Below are 15,814 nucleotides of genomic sequence, written 5' to 3'. Positions count from 1 at the left end.
ACCTAAAAGTGATTTTTGTTAACTGACCACCATACAAATCTTTTTATCAGGACAAATGCAGAGCAGTAATGATTGGGGAGAATTAATTTGATCAAAATTTCCTTTATTTTCATTTAAAAGCAAAGTTCGACTTACATACCGCCAAGTTTTTTCTGCCATCATTATTAATCCATTCTATTCTGAGCATATATTACTCATATATCTTAAACCACGGGAAGTTTCTACTACCAACACTTCCTGAGTTACATGGAATATCGCTTAAAGCCTCCCTAAAATGGTAAAAGTAGGGGAGCATAAATGGATGAACCGTAAGTCAAGAGGTTTTTTAAAATAATATTTTCCCAGCCAGGCGGGGTCTGGTCACATTTTGAAACCCCTTTACCAAATTACATAACATACCGATCCTCAAGACGTATATGGGCAGCAGTAATAGAGAAGAAATACGTACTACGGGAATAATGCGACCAATGTCAAAATGATAACTTCATGTTCAGTAGAATCCTTAGAGAACACAAGACAAACCGTTTATCTTCCACGGACAATATCTTCAATGAATTAACTTCTTGGGTTTTGGTCCCACCTAATACTACAGCAATTCCTTTTGGAAGAGGTATTCCTTTGTATTGCTCTCTCGGCATTAGAACGGTGAAATTTTTCATTCCCAATGTTACATTTCTTCCTCATGGAATGACAGAATATACCCAATAAATAATGTTCTATCTAAACTGATGTATACATACATCCATGAACGAAGATTTCTGAAAAGATTCTCATTATCAATTCATACATCAGACATCCATACATTATTTACCTTCATTACACAGGTGAAAGAAAAATCCCGATAGGTAATAAAGAGAAGGCTGGGCTGTGATAAAGTATCTGTAACAAATAGCAGACACCGAAGGCATAAGTGTTTGGTTAATGCACATTCTAATGTTGACACTAGTATAGACGGGAAAAGGGGAACATTCCAGAACATATTTGATTCGGTTTCTACAAGATTGGTGACCCAGGATGAGACATGAGCGTAGTTTAAGTCAATGATTGACTAAAAGAAATCACTGAAAACACTTTAGTTCTTCCTTCACCAGCCAAAAATATCATGATGTCTTTCGAAAAGAGTGGGGCATATAGCACTTGGAATCCCGAGTACATCAACAAAATAATTATTTGGAAAATGGTCAACCGTTAAGAGGGAATTTTAATCATTGAAGATACATCAGTTTAAAAAACACCAAGGAATGCCGTGAACCAATAAACTGTTGCTTTAGGATAATGTACCTGACGAGATAAAATGGTCCTTATTCATCCTACAAGAAACCATCTGACTTCCACCTGTTAGCTAATCCCAAACTCCAAGTAACAGATAACTTTGAAAGTAATATCGAAGTAAGCAGTGTTGTGGAAAATCATTTGTGGAATCGTATTTGGAAACCCGAATACCTTCCTCCGCTATGAAATAGCAATGCTTGAAGACCCGTTAGACAAAGCGGATTGAAGATAATGGAGATTAATTAAATAAATGCCAAAAATTTCCATCAGTGACAATTTTGCAGTGAAGCCATAAATTTGTTGAATGATACTCGCATATCAAATTATAAAGAAAAAGTCTAATAATTGTAAAAGAGATTTTTCGACTAATCATGGATGTCAACACAAAGAACAGATAACTAATCAAAATGAAACATTGATAAAGATAAATCAAATCAATTACATGGCAAATCAAAGCATAAATTCAAGTTTAAACATGTAAGTTAAAGACTGAAAATGAAAAAAAAAATTAGAGTAAGACGTTGTTAACGGATATTTACTCTTAAGAAGAGAGAGAGAGAGAGAGAGAGAGAGAGAGAGAGAGAGAGAGAGAGAGAGAGAGAGAGAGAGAGAGAGAGAGAGAGAGTGTCAGTCGTATATAACGGAAAGAATGCGGTAGTTCGCATCTAATCCATATAAAAAGGTTGAAGAGGCCAGATGAAGGGGGCGCTCTTCCCAATATCCTTCTTACAATGGCATTTTGGATATAATATCACTTCCAGTAATTGAATTCCGCACCCTTTTATGCGCTTACTATAACATGATTTAGCAGACCAATATTCAATTAACGTAAGCCACCCAAAGATTTATCAGAGAAATGGGTTAATTTCAAGCCATTCTAAAACCTGCAATTGAATTTGCAAATTCAAGTGAAGGAATTTTACCCCTAGAAACCCTCAAATGTCAATTGGAATATATCTTCATTGTGTATTCAATTAATGAAGGATTCGCTTTCTGGACAATATATCTTAACCAAATGGCTTCAGATTAGTTTTACAAAATTCGTATATCTTTGATGCACACCATACACTTCAACGTAAAACTGCCTTAAAAATATTCATTCTTACAACTAATTTTATTTTTCTGATCCTATAGATAATTTAAAATACACACACATAAATAGTGTTCTTATTAAAGTTATATTAAAAAATACAAGTCATAGAATTATCATATGATAAAGTTGCTTTAACAATAAAATAATAATATATCTCACCAAAAATTTAGGGATTGGAACATTCAAATCAACTTTTAGTTCCGTTACGCAACATGGCGATGAGCAAATACGTTATCGATCTAGCAACCGCCCAAACTATATTCAAACTTGAAAAGCTACACCCCGATAATGTCTGAAATGATGTTTACATGTAAATGCTATGAGATGACTTGCCTACAAGTTCAAGCAATAAACGCCTTTTATAATGATTTTCCAAAATTCAAAGCTACGGGGAATATAAATTACAGGATGATAAAACAGTTTATATACTATACACATATATTCATTGTGAGTCTTTCAATCTCCTTATTAAGAACAAAAGAAAAATAAATTAAATAAAAAGAAAACAAACGCAATTGTATTATCTATAAATAAAATAATCGCAATTATACTTATAGTTGAACTTGGGGAAAAAAACGCTAATGACAAAAACCCGTAATACGACCTCTTTGTGTGTCAAAATCTGAAAAAAGTCATAGGTCTGCATCAAAGCTCTGAGATTTAGTGGATACCTTTTAAAATCTTAGTTAAAACGGACATCTGACCAAAAATAAATCAAGATCAAAGTTATTAAGAAAAAATAACTACTCACCCCGTAAGTACCAACCAAACAAATCCTATCAAACTCGGATAAAATATGACTTAAAATAATAATAATAATAATAATAATAATAATAATAATAATAATAATAATAATAATATGTGTATTTCGGTAGGCAACCCTCTTTTTAGTAAGTTTCATTGAAAATAATGGCATTGCAGTTTAGTAGATTAGAGCAATAGAAAAGGTGTCCTACAAATTTAACGTCACCGAGGTATTCATTACTTTCACTAAAATAATAATAATAATAATAATAATAATAATAATAATAATAATAATAATAATAATAATAATAATAATACAATGTTTATCCGTATATTTACGTTTATATGTACAACTTCCACTGGCCGGCTTTCTGTTTATTACCTCCATAAGGCAAGGACAATCAGGGCCAAGAAACACCCTCTTGGGGACGATGGTTTCCACTTTTCACCGCAGAATGAAGCCACGCTTACCCGGACTTGAAAACATTGGGCAACAAACTACACATTTAGACAGTAGATCTGACCTTTTTGAAACTATTCATATTTGACGATAGGGGTACACTAATGATTACAATAAACATAAATTTTACTAACGCCATAATTAACAGTGGCCATGTTTTTGTTACTAACGAACTATCAGAAACGGTACCATTAATGTTAATGCTATTAGTGTACCTGCTGTATAAAGGTTCAAAGGTCACTCATGATTGATAGAGGCAAAGGACAATGACAATGTTCTAAAGACTGACCATATATTCATAAGATCAGCACCTAACCCCATTCTCCAACCAAGCTAGGGACAGGGATAGCCAGGCAATGTCTGTTGATGACCAGCAGGTAAACCTATAGGCTCACCAAACACCCCCACACTACCTTAGCTTACAAGGATTCTGAGATTGTAGACACTACAAGAAACTATTGAGCCTGAGCGGTTCTACATCTCAGTCCAGCAGGTCGCCAGGCGGGACTTTACACAATTGGCTACAAAATTAATAACATTTCTCGTTCTTTTAGCAATTACAGTAATATTTTCAATTTTAGTTAAGAAATGTTTGGAATTTTTCGCAGTTATCCTATTTTTGAAACAATCGACCAAAAATTTGGCTTTTGCATACATAGCATTTCCGATCTTTAAAATAATACAGTCAACCATCAATCATTCTCTCTGCAGTCTGTACAGGGAAACAATACTTAGAAGAAGTGGACAACTGAAAACGAATTCCAACATTAAGAATTCCGAACAACAAATTAAATAAAAGAAAACCTACAAGACCCGAATAGTTTCGCAAGCATTGCAATATATACAAATACAAAGCGAAAGGCACCCAAATGCGTATGAAGAGTAAATATTTACGAAAAAAGTATTGCTACTAGAGTAACAAGACTCTCAGTCATTAGCGACAAAAACATTTTGAATTACGTTATTATATGGTTACATAGACATAAGAAGCCAGATTCAGACTAGCCTATATAATCGTGCTGAGACATAATGACTTTCCTGGAACGCAACAGATAAAGGGAAATCGTTCCTCTTGACCAAGGAGGCCCACAGCCTAAATCCAGATATCCCCTTCACCTGAACACGAGGCAAATCTCTGTCAACAACATGCCTCTCTCTCTCTCTCTCTCTCTCTCTCTCTCTCTCTCTCTCTCTCTCTCTCTCTCTCTCTCTCTCTCTCGCCTGATACCACTTAGGACAACCCACGAGACCCGGGGGTCTATGATGCTCTACCTTCTGCATCCCTTCTGTAATAGGTTATTCAGGGTGGCAAAGGTCCGGGAGAGGGGAAAAGGGATCTATAACACGTCTGAGGCGGAGCATGCGCCGCCAGAGACACTACATAAATCATATTAGGAACATGAGTAACAGGAACTGTGCTCACTTGCAAAAGGCAGGGATTACTAATATCCACCAGGAAATGGTCATATGCGCTACCAAGTAGGAAAGTTTTAAGAGAACAATGTTCCAACACACACATAAACTCAATATATATATATATATATATATATATATATATATATATATATATATATATATATATATATATATATATATATATATATATATATAATGAAAATACAGATTCCTAGTAGGTTAGCTAGGGTACCAGCCACCCGTTGAGATACTACCTCTAGAGAGTTATGGGGTCCTTTGACTGGCCAGACTACTACATTGCACTATTCTCCCTGGTTACGGTTTATTTTTCCTTTGCCTACACATACACCGAATAGTCTGGCCTATTCCTTACAAATTCTCCTCTGTCCTCATACACCTGACAACACTGACATTACCAAACAATTCCCCTTCATCCAAGGGGTTAAGCACTATACTGTAATTTTTCAATGGCTACATTCCTCTTGGCAAGGGTAAAAGAGATTCTTTAGCTATGGTAAGCAGCTCTTCTAGGAGAAAGACACTCCAAAATTAAACCATTGTTCTCTAGTCTTGGGTAGTGCCATAGCCTCTGTCCCATGGTCTTCCACTGTCTTGGGTTAGAGTTCTCTTGCTTGAGGGTACACTCGGGCACACTATTCTGTCTTATTTCTCTTCCTATTGTTTTGCTAAAGTTTTTATAGCTTATATCGAAAATATTTATTTTGGTGGTGTTCTTACAATATTTTATTTTTCCTTGTTTCTTTTCCTCACTGGGCTACTTTTCCCTGTTGAAGCCCTTGGGCTTATAGCATCCTGCTATTCCAACTAGGGCAGTAGCTCAGCAAGTAATAATAATAATAATAATAATAATAATAATAATTAGAAGAACATGAGAGCTGTAACTGACAAATTCAGATTATCCTCATGCTGTTGAATTATGAAGAAATATCTGTGCGGAAAACTTCCACGCCAGCCCCTCCATTCACCTGATCGGAAGGCCTCATTACAGTCTCGTCGATCGCCACCTTGTCCATCTTCCAAGCAGAACACTTTTTATTTTGTATAAGCTCGCGCTTCCTGTATATATATTGGGGTTCTTCCACTCTCACATTGTAGTCATACAGTACAAACAGACAAGATTGTACTTTTGAGTTTATATGAAGTAAATATGTTTCAAATAAAACAATGCAAAACACAGGGCTACCATATTCGATACGTAGTTTTATCTTTGACTAAAAGAACATATTGAGAATCTGAATTTTCCTCCGGCATATCAAGTAAAAAGCAAGTTTTTAAATATTCAAAAATAAACATAAAAGAACTCACCATAATGGCCATTATCATTATTCCAAATGTAAATGGGAATAGTCTACATAAGAATTTGAACAAACGTTGATGAAAAAATATTTTTGAAATAGCCTTTGCTCTTCTCCCTTGCCTCAGTAAAGTTCTTTCCCTGCTCATCGCTCTAGCCTACAAATTCTTTCCTTTGGTTTCTGGACATGTTGAATAAGACGAAAACTCCATAATCTGCACGATTGCAGAGCTTATTAGCCACCTCCCAACTTAAAGAAAACCCTTATTGGCAACATGTTAACCTAGTTTTCTACTATTTTAGTTATAAAAAGCAGATTACCACTAATAAGCTTAATCTATAAAAGGCATATGCTGACTTTCCCACCATGCAGAGTACCAAAGATTACACTCTTAATGCCAGGCAATGACGATTGCTGCAGGCCTCCCAATAAGAGGCAATCTCTCCCTACCTCCTTTGAGTAGCGAGGCTTTTACCGTCTGGAGTCTCTAAACTACTTCTGGTCTGGACCATGACCCTTTGATGTTCTAAGCCACTGGCACCTTGTAATGCGCCAATTTATCCGTTAAGAACTTCCAGCTTTCACCAAAATGTCAGTTATTTAATGACTGACCTGACATATATTGTATAAACGTATATAGAATGATAAATTGATATATATATATATATATATATATATATATATATATATATATATATATATATATATATACATATAGATACAGTATATATATATATATATATATATATATATATATATATATATATATATATATATATATATATATATATACATATAGATACAGTATATATATATATATATATATATATATATATATATATATATATATATACTTATTTATCTATTAGGAACTGGAATTTTGTCGAAACATCTACAACAGTCACAATATACAGTGATAAGCGAGTGTTTCAACACCCAATCACCAATTTATCAAATCATGATCACAGTAGGTTTGATAATCATATATGATTCACTATGGGTGATAACAGTTACCAAGATACGGTATATTCGATATAATATGTTAATGTTCTTTGATATATGAAAGCATAATACCGTCATGCTTTAAATTAGCGACAAATTATCAAACATAACGTATAATTGTGGAGAAAGGTTAAATTAGGATTTAAAGAATAAGACAAAGTTAACGATAATACTTACAAACCAACAAATACTTCTCACAGTTAATGGCTGAGTGAAGCCCCAACAAAAGAAAACAAATAATTCCCTTTCGGGAAAGCAGATCCAGTTATTGCATAATTTCCTATTGAGGTAAGTTAATACCAAATAATGGGAATTCGATATCCACCAGTTACTCGTGGTTTAATATGTAAAGCTACTGACAATTTCGAGAACAAACTTAGTTACAAACTATAGTGTAATAAATATATATATATATATATATATATATATATATATATATATATATATATAATATATATATATATACTAATATATATATAATGTATATATATATATATATATATATATATATATATATATATATATATATATATATATATATATATATATATATATATACTGTATATCATCATCATCATTCGTAATTAGTCCACTGCAGACAGAGGCCTCCCGTCTGTTTAAAATGTGGGTGTGCATGAATATATATATATATATATATATATATATATATATATATATATATATATATATATATATATATATATATATATATATATATATATATTACCATGGGATATAACCATTTCTGTACGAATACACAATCATATGCTATAACGATTAATGAATCTGAATCCGACAGAAAAAAAGGACAACAGAGTCAAATCATTGGTCATCTTAATGATCAAGTGCCTCAATTTTACTGGTACCCATGCACTAACTAAAAGAAGCAGTTACCATAAGTATTCAGAGCTGAGGTAATATACATAATAATTTCTTTAATTGAGCATATTTGTATGAATGTATATGTTATATGTCAACATTTATCAATATATCTATTTTCCTTTTTAACTAATTACATACATAATTGCTCATACACACAAACAAATAACAAAATACATAATATATATATATATATATATATATATATATATATATATATATATATATATATATATATGTGTGTGTGTGTATATACATAATAAATATATATATGTATATATGTATATATACATATATAAGTATATATATATATATATATATATATATATATATATATATATATATATATATATATACACACGCTATGATAAGTTTCAATAAATTTTTCATTATAGATTCAATGAAATTTAATAAATACATAGGGGAGTCTGAGAAACGATACAGACCGTACTTAAAGGAAGGTATTCACACAGAAAAGATCAAAACACTATGAAATTTTAATGGCTAGGTACTAGTAATATTTATTTTTCGAAGATTATGATATTATTCCTCCCTTAAGAAAAGAAAAGAAGTAGGGTAATCACGAAGATGTTAATATGCTTGAGAAATATTAAAGAATAACCACAATATCTAGGAACAGTGTAACAATTAACCACCACCTTTGAGAAATGTTTCCCTCTTCGGCCATTAATTCCCTTTACTCCTCGACATGCATTTTCCTTTTCTTGCGTAATGAACTTAGTTGCAGCATCGATGGCCAGCTAAGGATATTAGCACCTTCTTTTCTATGTCTTGCTTCGAAGAAAGATACATGTTCCAGATATTTCATCTTTGATGATATGAAGTGATAAGTGTATCTAAATTTTACTTATGCACTGTATATATAAAGATAAGTAAATAAAAAAAAATGTTCAGAAAATAATCTGTATGATTTAACAGGGCCATTTGTATCCAGTAAACGTGTGAAAACAAAAATACACCTATATTGCAACTGATATCTTTTTATGCAATTACCTTTATCTTAGCTTACAATAAAAAAATGTGGTAAAGCAATAATACTGTGTAGTTCGTCAAGACTTGAAGAAATTACTCTCTCTCTCTCTCTCTCTCTCTCTCTCTCTCTCTCTCTCTCTCTCTCTCTCTCTCTCTCTCTCTCTCTCATCTCTCTCTCTCTCTCTCTCTCTATGTGTGTGTGCATATATATATATATATATATATATATATATATATATATATATATATATATATATATATATATATATATATATATATATATAAGTATACATATATATATAATTATATTCATATATATATACATATATATATATATATAATTATATTCATATATATATATATATATACATATATATAAAAGTATATTTGTATATATATATATATATATATATATATATATATATATATATATATATATATATATATATATATATATATTATATTCACATTCATATATATATATATATATATATATATATATATATATATATATATATATATATTATATTCACATTCATATATATATATATATATATATATATTATATTATATATATATAATATATATATATATAAATATATATGAGAAATTTTGCATATTTTAAACGTGTTTTTCATATTTCTAATAAGCCATATATATTAATACATTAAAGTTTGGATTCTCTTAACCACCTGGGGATCAGAGCCCCAGGCGAAATCACTCAAAGACTGTATTATCTGTATTCGAACCCTGGTCCAGGATACTTGTAAGACACTGACCTTATCACTTAACCACGTGGCTATGTGGTAAAGTCAATGTCATACAAGTATCCTGGACCAGGGTTCGAAACCCGGCCTGTCAGATACTATAGTCTTCGAGTGATTTCGCCTGGGGCTCTGATCCCGAGGTGGTTAAGAGAATCCAGACTTTAATGTATTAATATATATGGCTTATTTGATATATATATATATATATATATATATATATATATATATATATATATATATATATATATATATATATATATATATATATACTATATTGTTCCTCTCACGGAGAAATTTACTTACTGTCGTTTGCAATCAGTTTAAACTCTTCCAATAGTTACAAAACAGCTTTTCATTGTGCCTAAGCATAGTATTGTAGCTTAGAAACATATCTTCTACTTTCCCGAGTCAATTTCATCCTCATTCCCTAGACAAACACTGATGGTTTCTTATTCTAGATTTAAATGTACACGAAGCCATTCACTTCTAAATTCTTGTCAATTTCAATAACGTACCATATATATTATACCATAAAGCTGAAGTCTTATTACAACACATTCCTAGCTAAAAAAAAAAAAATGCTAATATCGTTGAAATCTATTTATTTATATTAAATTTTCTTTAGCTAGATCCTTATCAATATTTTTTCCCATGACATTTTCAAAGCTTATTGTTTAGGTAAATTTCCTTGCATACATTTTATAGAATGTGCAATAGCCCGTTCTACATTCAACATTCTTTTATATCATCTCTTCCCTCATGCAAATAGAAAATATCATAAACTCAATTTAGATCATTACTTTCAATAAGGTTGTACCAAACACACTGTCATATAGATGACAATATGATACCCCAATAAAATATCCCCTCTTGCAAACATTTAGTTTTCATCCTTCGGGTTATTTTTAGCTTTCCTTGCATCCTCAGTGCTCTTTGGCGCATTTCTTAAATTAGTTACGAGACCATCAAATATCATCACTAGTCTACTTTACCTCTCTTCTATCGCTGATATTCAATATTTTCTCTCCATTGTGCTTCTACCAACGAAAATAGCTGAATAACGCTGCCGTTTATCATACATCAAGCTTTCTGTCTAATGAACATACTTCCTCCTACCACAAGCTCATCATTAATTCCTTTTATTCCTCTTTCTGTGTATTTCTGTAAACGAATTTATATCGTTCTGAGAACAAATAGAGATTCTTTCCAAACTTTACGTGTACTCTTTTAACTTTAAATCAAGCATTATCATTTGATTTTTTGTCATGAATTGTGTTCACTAGTGAGCCATTTTCCTTATAAGGTATCTGCGGAGAAAAACAAATTTGTAGTAATTGCTACCTTTATATTTTTACATGGATTAAGGATAACACTAGTGCAGGAAACTTGTAAAACATTGTTTACATATCTAACATAAACATTAACTAGTATGATATCAACACAATGCACCACTCATATTTTGTCTTTCAGGCATTGCAGAGCCATCTCGATTCTAGGGCTTCTTCATATCGAAACTAGTGCCAAACCCTCTACCATCAATTTTAAGGTCTCTCTCTCTCTCTCTCCTCTCTCTCTCTCTCTCTCTCTCTCTCTCTCTCTCTCTCTCTCTCTCTCTCTCTCTTCTGAACTACAGACCCTGCTATTTCCCATTCGTTCCACGTAGTCAAATCCTCTCAAAACCTATTTACCACATCGTACTATATCTACATTGCCCAGCCTTTATAACACTCATTACACAAGATAAACTACGCAGACAATTTATCTCCACAACTTCTGCCGTTTTTCTTTGTATTCAACAACCGCACTTCTTTCCATAAAAGAAGTTGCCTGAACAATCTCATCATAAATTCAAATTTATTCCCGTATATAGCACGGGTAGCTGCTTTTCCTTCGATGGTAGGATAAGAGTCACTGACCCAAACTTTCCTACAAGTCTTAATACAAACGGGGAGTTGCGATATTTGCTCCAAAAAGGAATAACAAAAGAAAGTTCCAAATTCGAAAGTAAAATGCAAATAAATGACACTGGGAATGAAAACATGCTCATTGGAATAAACGGTTGTGCTAAGCCCTTTCAAATAACTAGTAATAGATATGATCATTATTCAGCATACCTTGTCATGAAAATTAGCAAACCCTTTACTTGAACCCCACAAAGAGCAAATCCATTATTATTATTATTATTACTTCCTAAGCTACAAGCCTAGTTGGAAAAGCAAATATCCCAATGAGGAAAGGAAACACGGAAAAATAATTCATTTTAAGAACAGTGACATTTGAATAAATATTTCCTATATAAACAAAACAAGAGGAAAGAAACGAGATAGAATAGTGTGCCCGAGTGTACCCTCAAGCAAGAGCACTCTAACCCAAGACAGTGGAAGACCATGGTACAGAGGCTATAGCATTACCCAAGACTATAGAACAATTGTTTGATTTTGGAGTGTCCTTCTCCTAGAACAGCTTCTTACCATAGCTAAAGAGTCTCTTCTACCCTCACCAAGGGGAAAGTAGCCACTGGACAATTACATTGCAGTAGTTAACCCCTTGGAGACAAAAACACATCCAGCTCAAAACTATATAGCAAACGTATCAAAAGTGGTCCAGACAGTCATTGGTCTCTTAATGTAATATGTAATCATAATCAAGCCGACTACCTCTTACGTTGATGCACCTATAATAACAAACTCTATACAATAGGACTGTTATGGTCTGCGAGTATCAGCAGACAATTAAATTTGACCAGAGTGTCCAAATTTTTAAGCCACAGAAACAGACATATGTTTCTATAATTTAATAAACTGATTAGACAGTTGCATCCAATAGTGGCATATACCTATGGATTTCACACATACAATCATTCATAGATAAATATACCTTTTGACATAAGCACTATATAACAGCAGCGTTACAATCTCGTTTTTTTAATATGATTGAATATCATGAAACATTTAATAAACAGCAGTAAGATATATTTACTGAGGTTTACACTAATGTTTGACATTTACCACCTCATAACTATATCAGTTTTGAGATTAAACTTAACTCCTTAAATATTATATCTCATAAAAACCTTTTCGCCCTAAAGCAAAGTATCAAATATATGATAATTATTAAGAATAAGATCACTGTTTGATACTTTTGATCAGTAGAAAAGAATTTCCCTTTAACTTTAAAAAACAGTCGCTGGAGTTTTCGCTTTACTTACAACACAAATTTCTGTATAACTGTAATACAGCAGTTTCTAAAGTTTTGAAATTATCTTTAAATGAAGAATGAAATAATTTTCTACCTCAGAATTAACTCCAACTATATACAGTTCGCACAGTTTTACTTACCATTAGCTACAAGCAAACTCTCTCTCTCTCTCTCTCTCTCTCTCTCTCTCTCTCTCCTCTCTCTCTCTCTCTCTCTCTCCCTCTCTCTCTCTCTCTCTCGTATGTCTGTTTGTATACCAAAGATGTTCTATATAACTAAGTTGTAGCATTTGTGTGTAGTTTTCCCAATGGGAACGCCGTGAACTATGGCCGTTAAAGTTCACGATGATCTTGAGCAACGTCGATGGTCGATGGGTAAACTATGTACTTTTTACTGTTCATCTCGGAGGCATATTTGGACCTCGGTTTTTAACGTATTTGCATAAATATAATCAGCATGTAATATCACAGAATTCGGAAAGCATGTATTCCAACAAAAATATTTCAAACCGTCTACGATGCTTCTTGCTTATCACCCCCTCATCTCTCTCTCTCTCTCTCTCTCTCTCTCTCTCTCTCTCTCTCTCTCTCTCTCTCTCTCTCTCTCTCTCTCTCTCTCTCTCTCTCTCTCTCACATAATAAAAATGTAATCAATGATTATTCCTTCAGATTAAAATGTATCTTATAAGATAAAAAATTATCCTACTCACGTTTTACATGTTCAGGCTCCGAAAGTTTACACAGTATTCTGATTTATCCCTTCTATATTCTTTTATCTAAGTTATAACCTATTCTAAGTTAAAAAACCAAACTTTTTCTTACGAATTCCTCAATATTCATTAGTTGGTTTTTCAGCATTGTTGTATTAAAACAATCTTTACCATTACAGCAAACATTGAAAAAATTATCTGCATGAGAATTTTGTAAAAAATAAAAAAAGCGTAGAACAGAAACTACTTTTTCATGAAATAAAAATCAAATGTTTACGCCACCTATAAATCAAGTACATGGTAATTTCACATCCAAATATGCCGTAGTGTGTACATACTGCATATATATATATATATATATATATATATATATATATATATATATATATATATATATATATATATATATAAATAGTAGCCCATATAAGGAAAATCAAAATAAGAGTATCTGTTGAAATGCTCTATAGTTTCATCTGCCACTGGACCTCTTGTTTGGTTGTTTATTATATATAAAAAAAAGGATTTTTTATCATAAACGCTCTAAGAAGAGGTCCAGTGAAGGACGAAACTGTAGAGCATTTCTACATATACTCATAATGTTTTAATCTTCCTTATGTGGACTACTATATATTAAACTATCTTCGTGCTGAGGAGGATTACATCTGTTATATATATATATATATATATATATATATATATATATATATATATATATATATATATATATATATATATATATATATATATATATATATATATATATATATATATATATATTATATATATATATATTATATATATATATATATATATATATATATATATATATATATATATATATATATATATATATATATTCACTGCAGGACAAAGACCTCAAACATGTCCTTATTCATGTCTGGAGTTATCATTAAACCACTTTTTATCCACACGTTGACCAACTGCAGATTGGTGATTGTGGGGGACTTTTGTCTGATCGCTTACAACAACCCAATCTAGTATGGGTGGGCCCGAGTAGTACAGCTTTACCGACTATGATACACAATCTCTTTCACCACATTACGGTATCCCCACTCAGAGAGGGATATATATATATATATATATATATATATATATATATATATATATATATATATATATATATATATATATATATATATATATATATATATATATATATATATATATATATATATATATATATATACATACATAATATACATCATCATCCGTGGCTAGTCCACTGAAAGACAAAAGCTTCAGATATGACCTGTTTATGATCTTTCTATGCCAATCTATACAAGCACTTTATCTAAGCTCGTCAATTCATCGTCTTCTCTTCCTTTCCCTGCTTCATTTGTAATCTCTGGGTACCCATTCTCTTATGAATAAGTTGATACTGGTAGGACCATCTTATTTAATACTTTTATTTTTAGAGAAAGGACATTTTACTTTTCATAATCACATCTTGTTTACCAAAAGCTCTCCATGCCATGCTTATCCTTCTTTTAATTTCGGTTTCATATCCTGGGGAAAACAATTACTGTCTGTTCTAAGTACGTATATCCATTGAAAATCTCCAGATAGTTCGTTCATAACCGTTATTTGTCATCTCTGCATTTTCATTGAACATTATCTAGTTTTACTCATATACAACATCAGTCCTATAGTTTTGCTTCCTCTATTCATATCTTTTATCATCATTTGCAATTCCTCCATCGATTCACTAAATAGAACTATTCTATCTGCAAATCTCAAGTTGCTAATGTATTCCCCATTAATGTTAAATATAACCATAAACACATTCAAATACAGATGTGTGTATAACAGAAACTAATTTCCTTAACATAGGAAAACATACGAGAAGGAAGTTGTAAGTTATACCATCCACCAGTGACCCAAGGTCTAAATAATTGTAAACTTTGAAACAAAGAAATATAAAACGGTATAATATCTTGACAATAA

The sequence above is a fragment of the Palaemon carinicauda genome, chromosome 27, assembly GCF_036898095.1.
Source record: "Palaemon carinicauda isolate YSFRI2023 chromosome 27, ASM3689809v2, whole genome shotgun sequence".
NCBI lineage: Eukaryota > Metazoa > Arthropoda > Malacostraca > Decapoda > Palaemonidae > Palaemon > Palaemon carinicauda.
The sequence above is the reverse complement of the archived record's forward strand: the minus strand, read 5'-3'. Positions refer to the sequence as shown.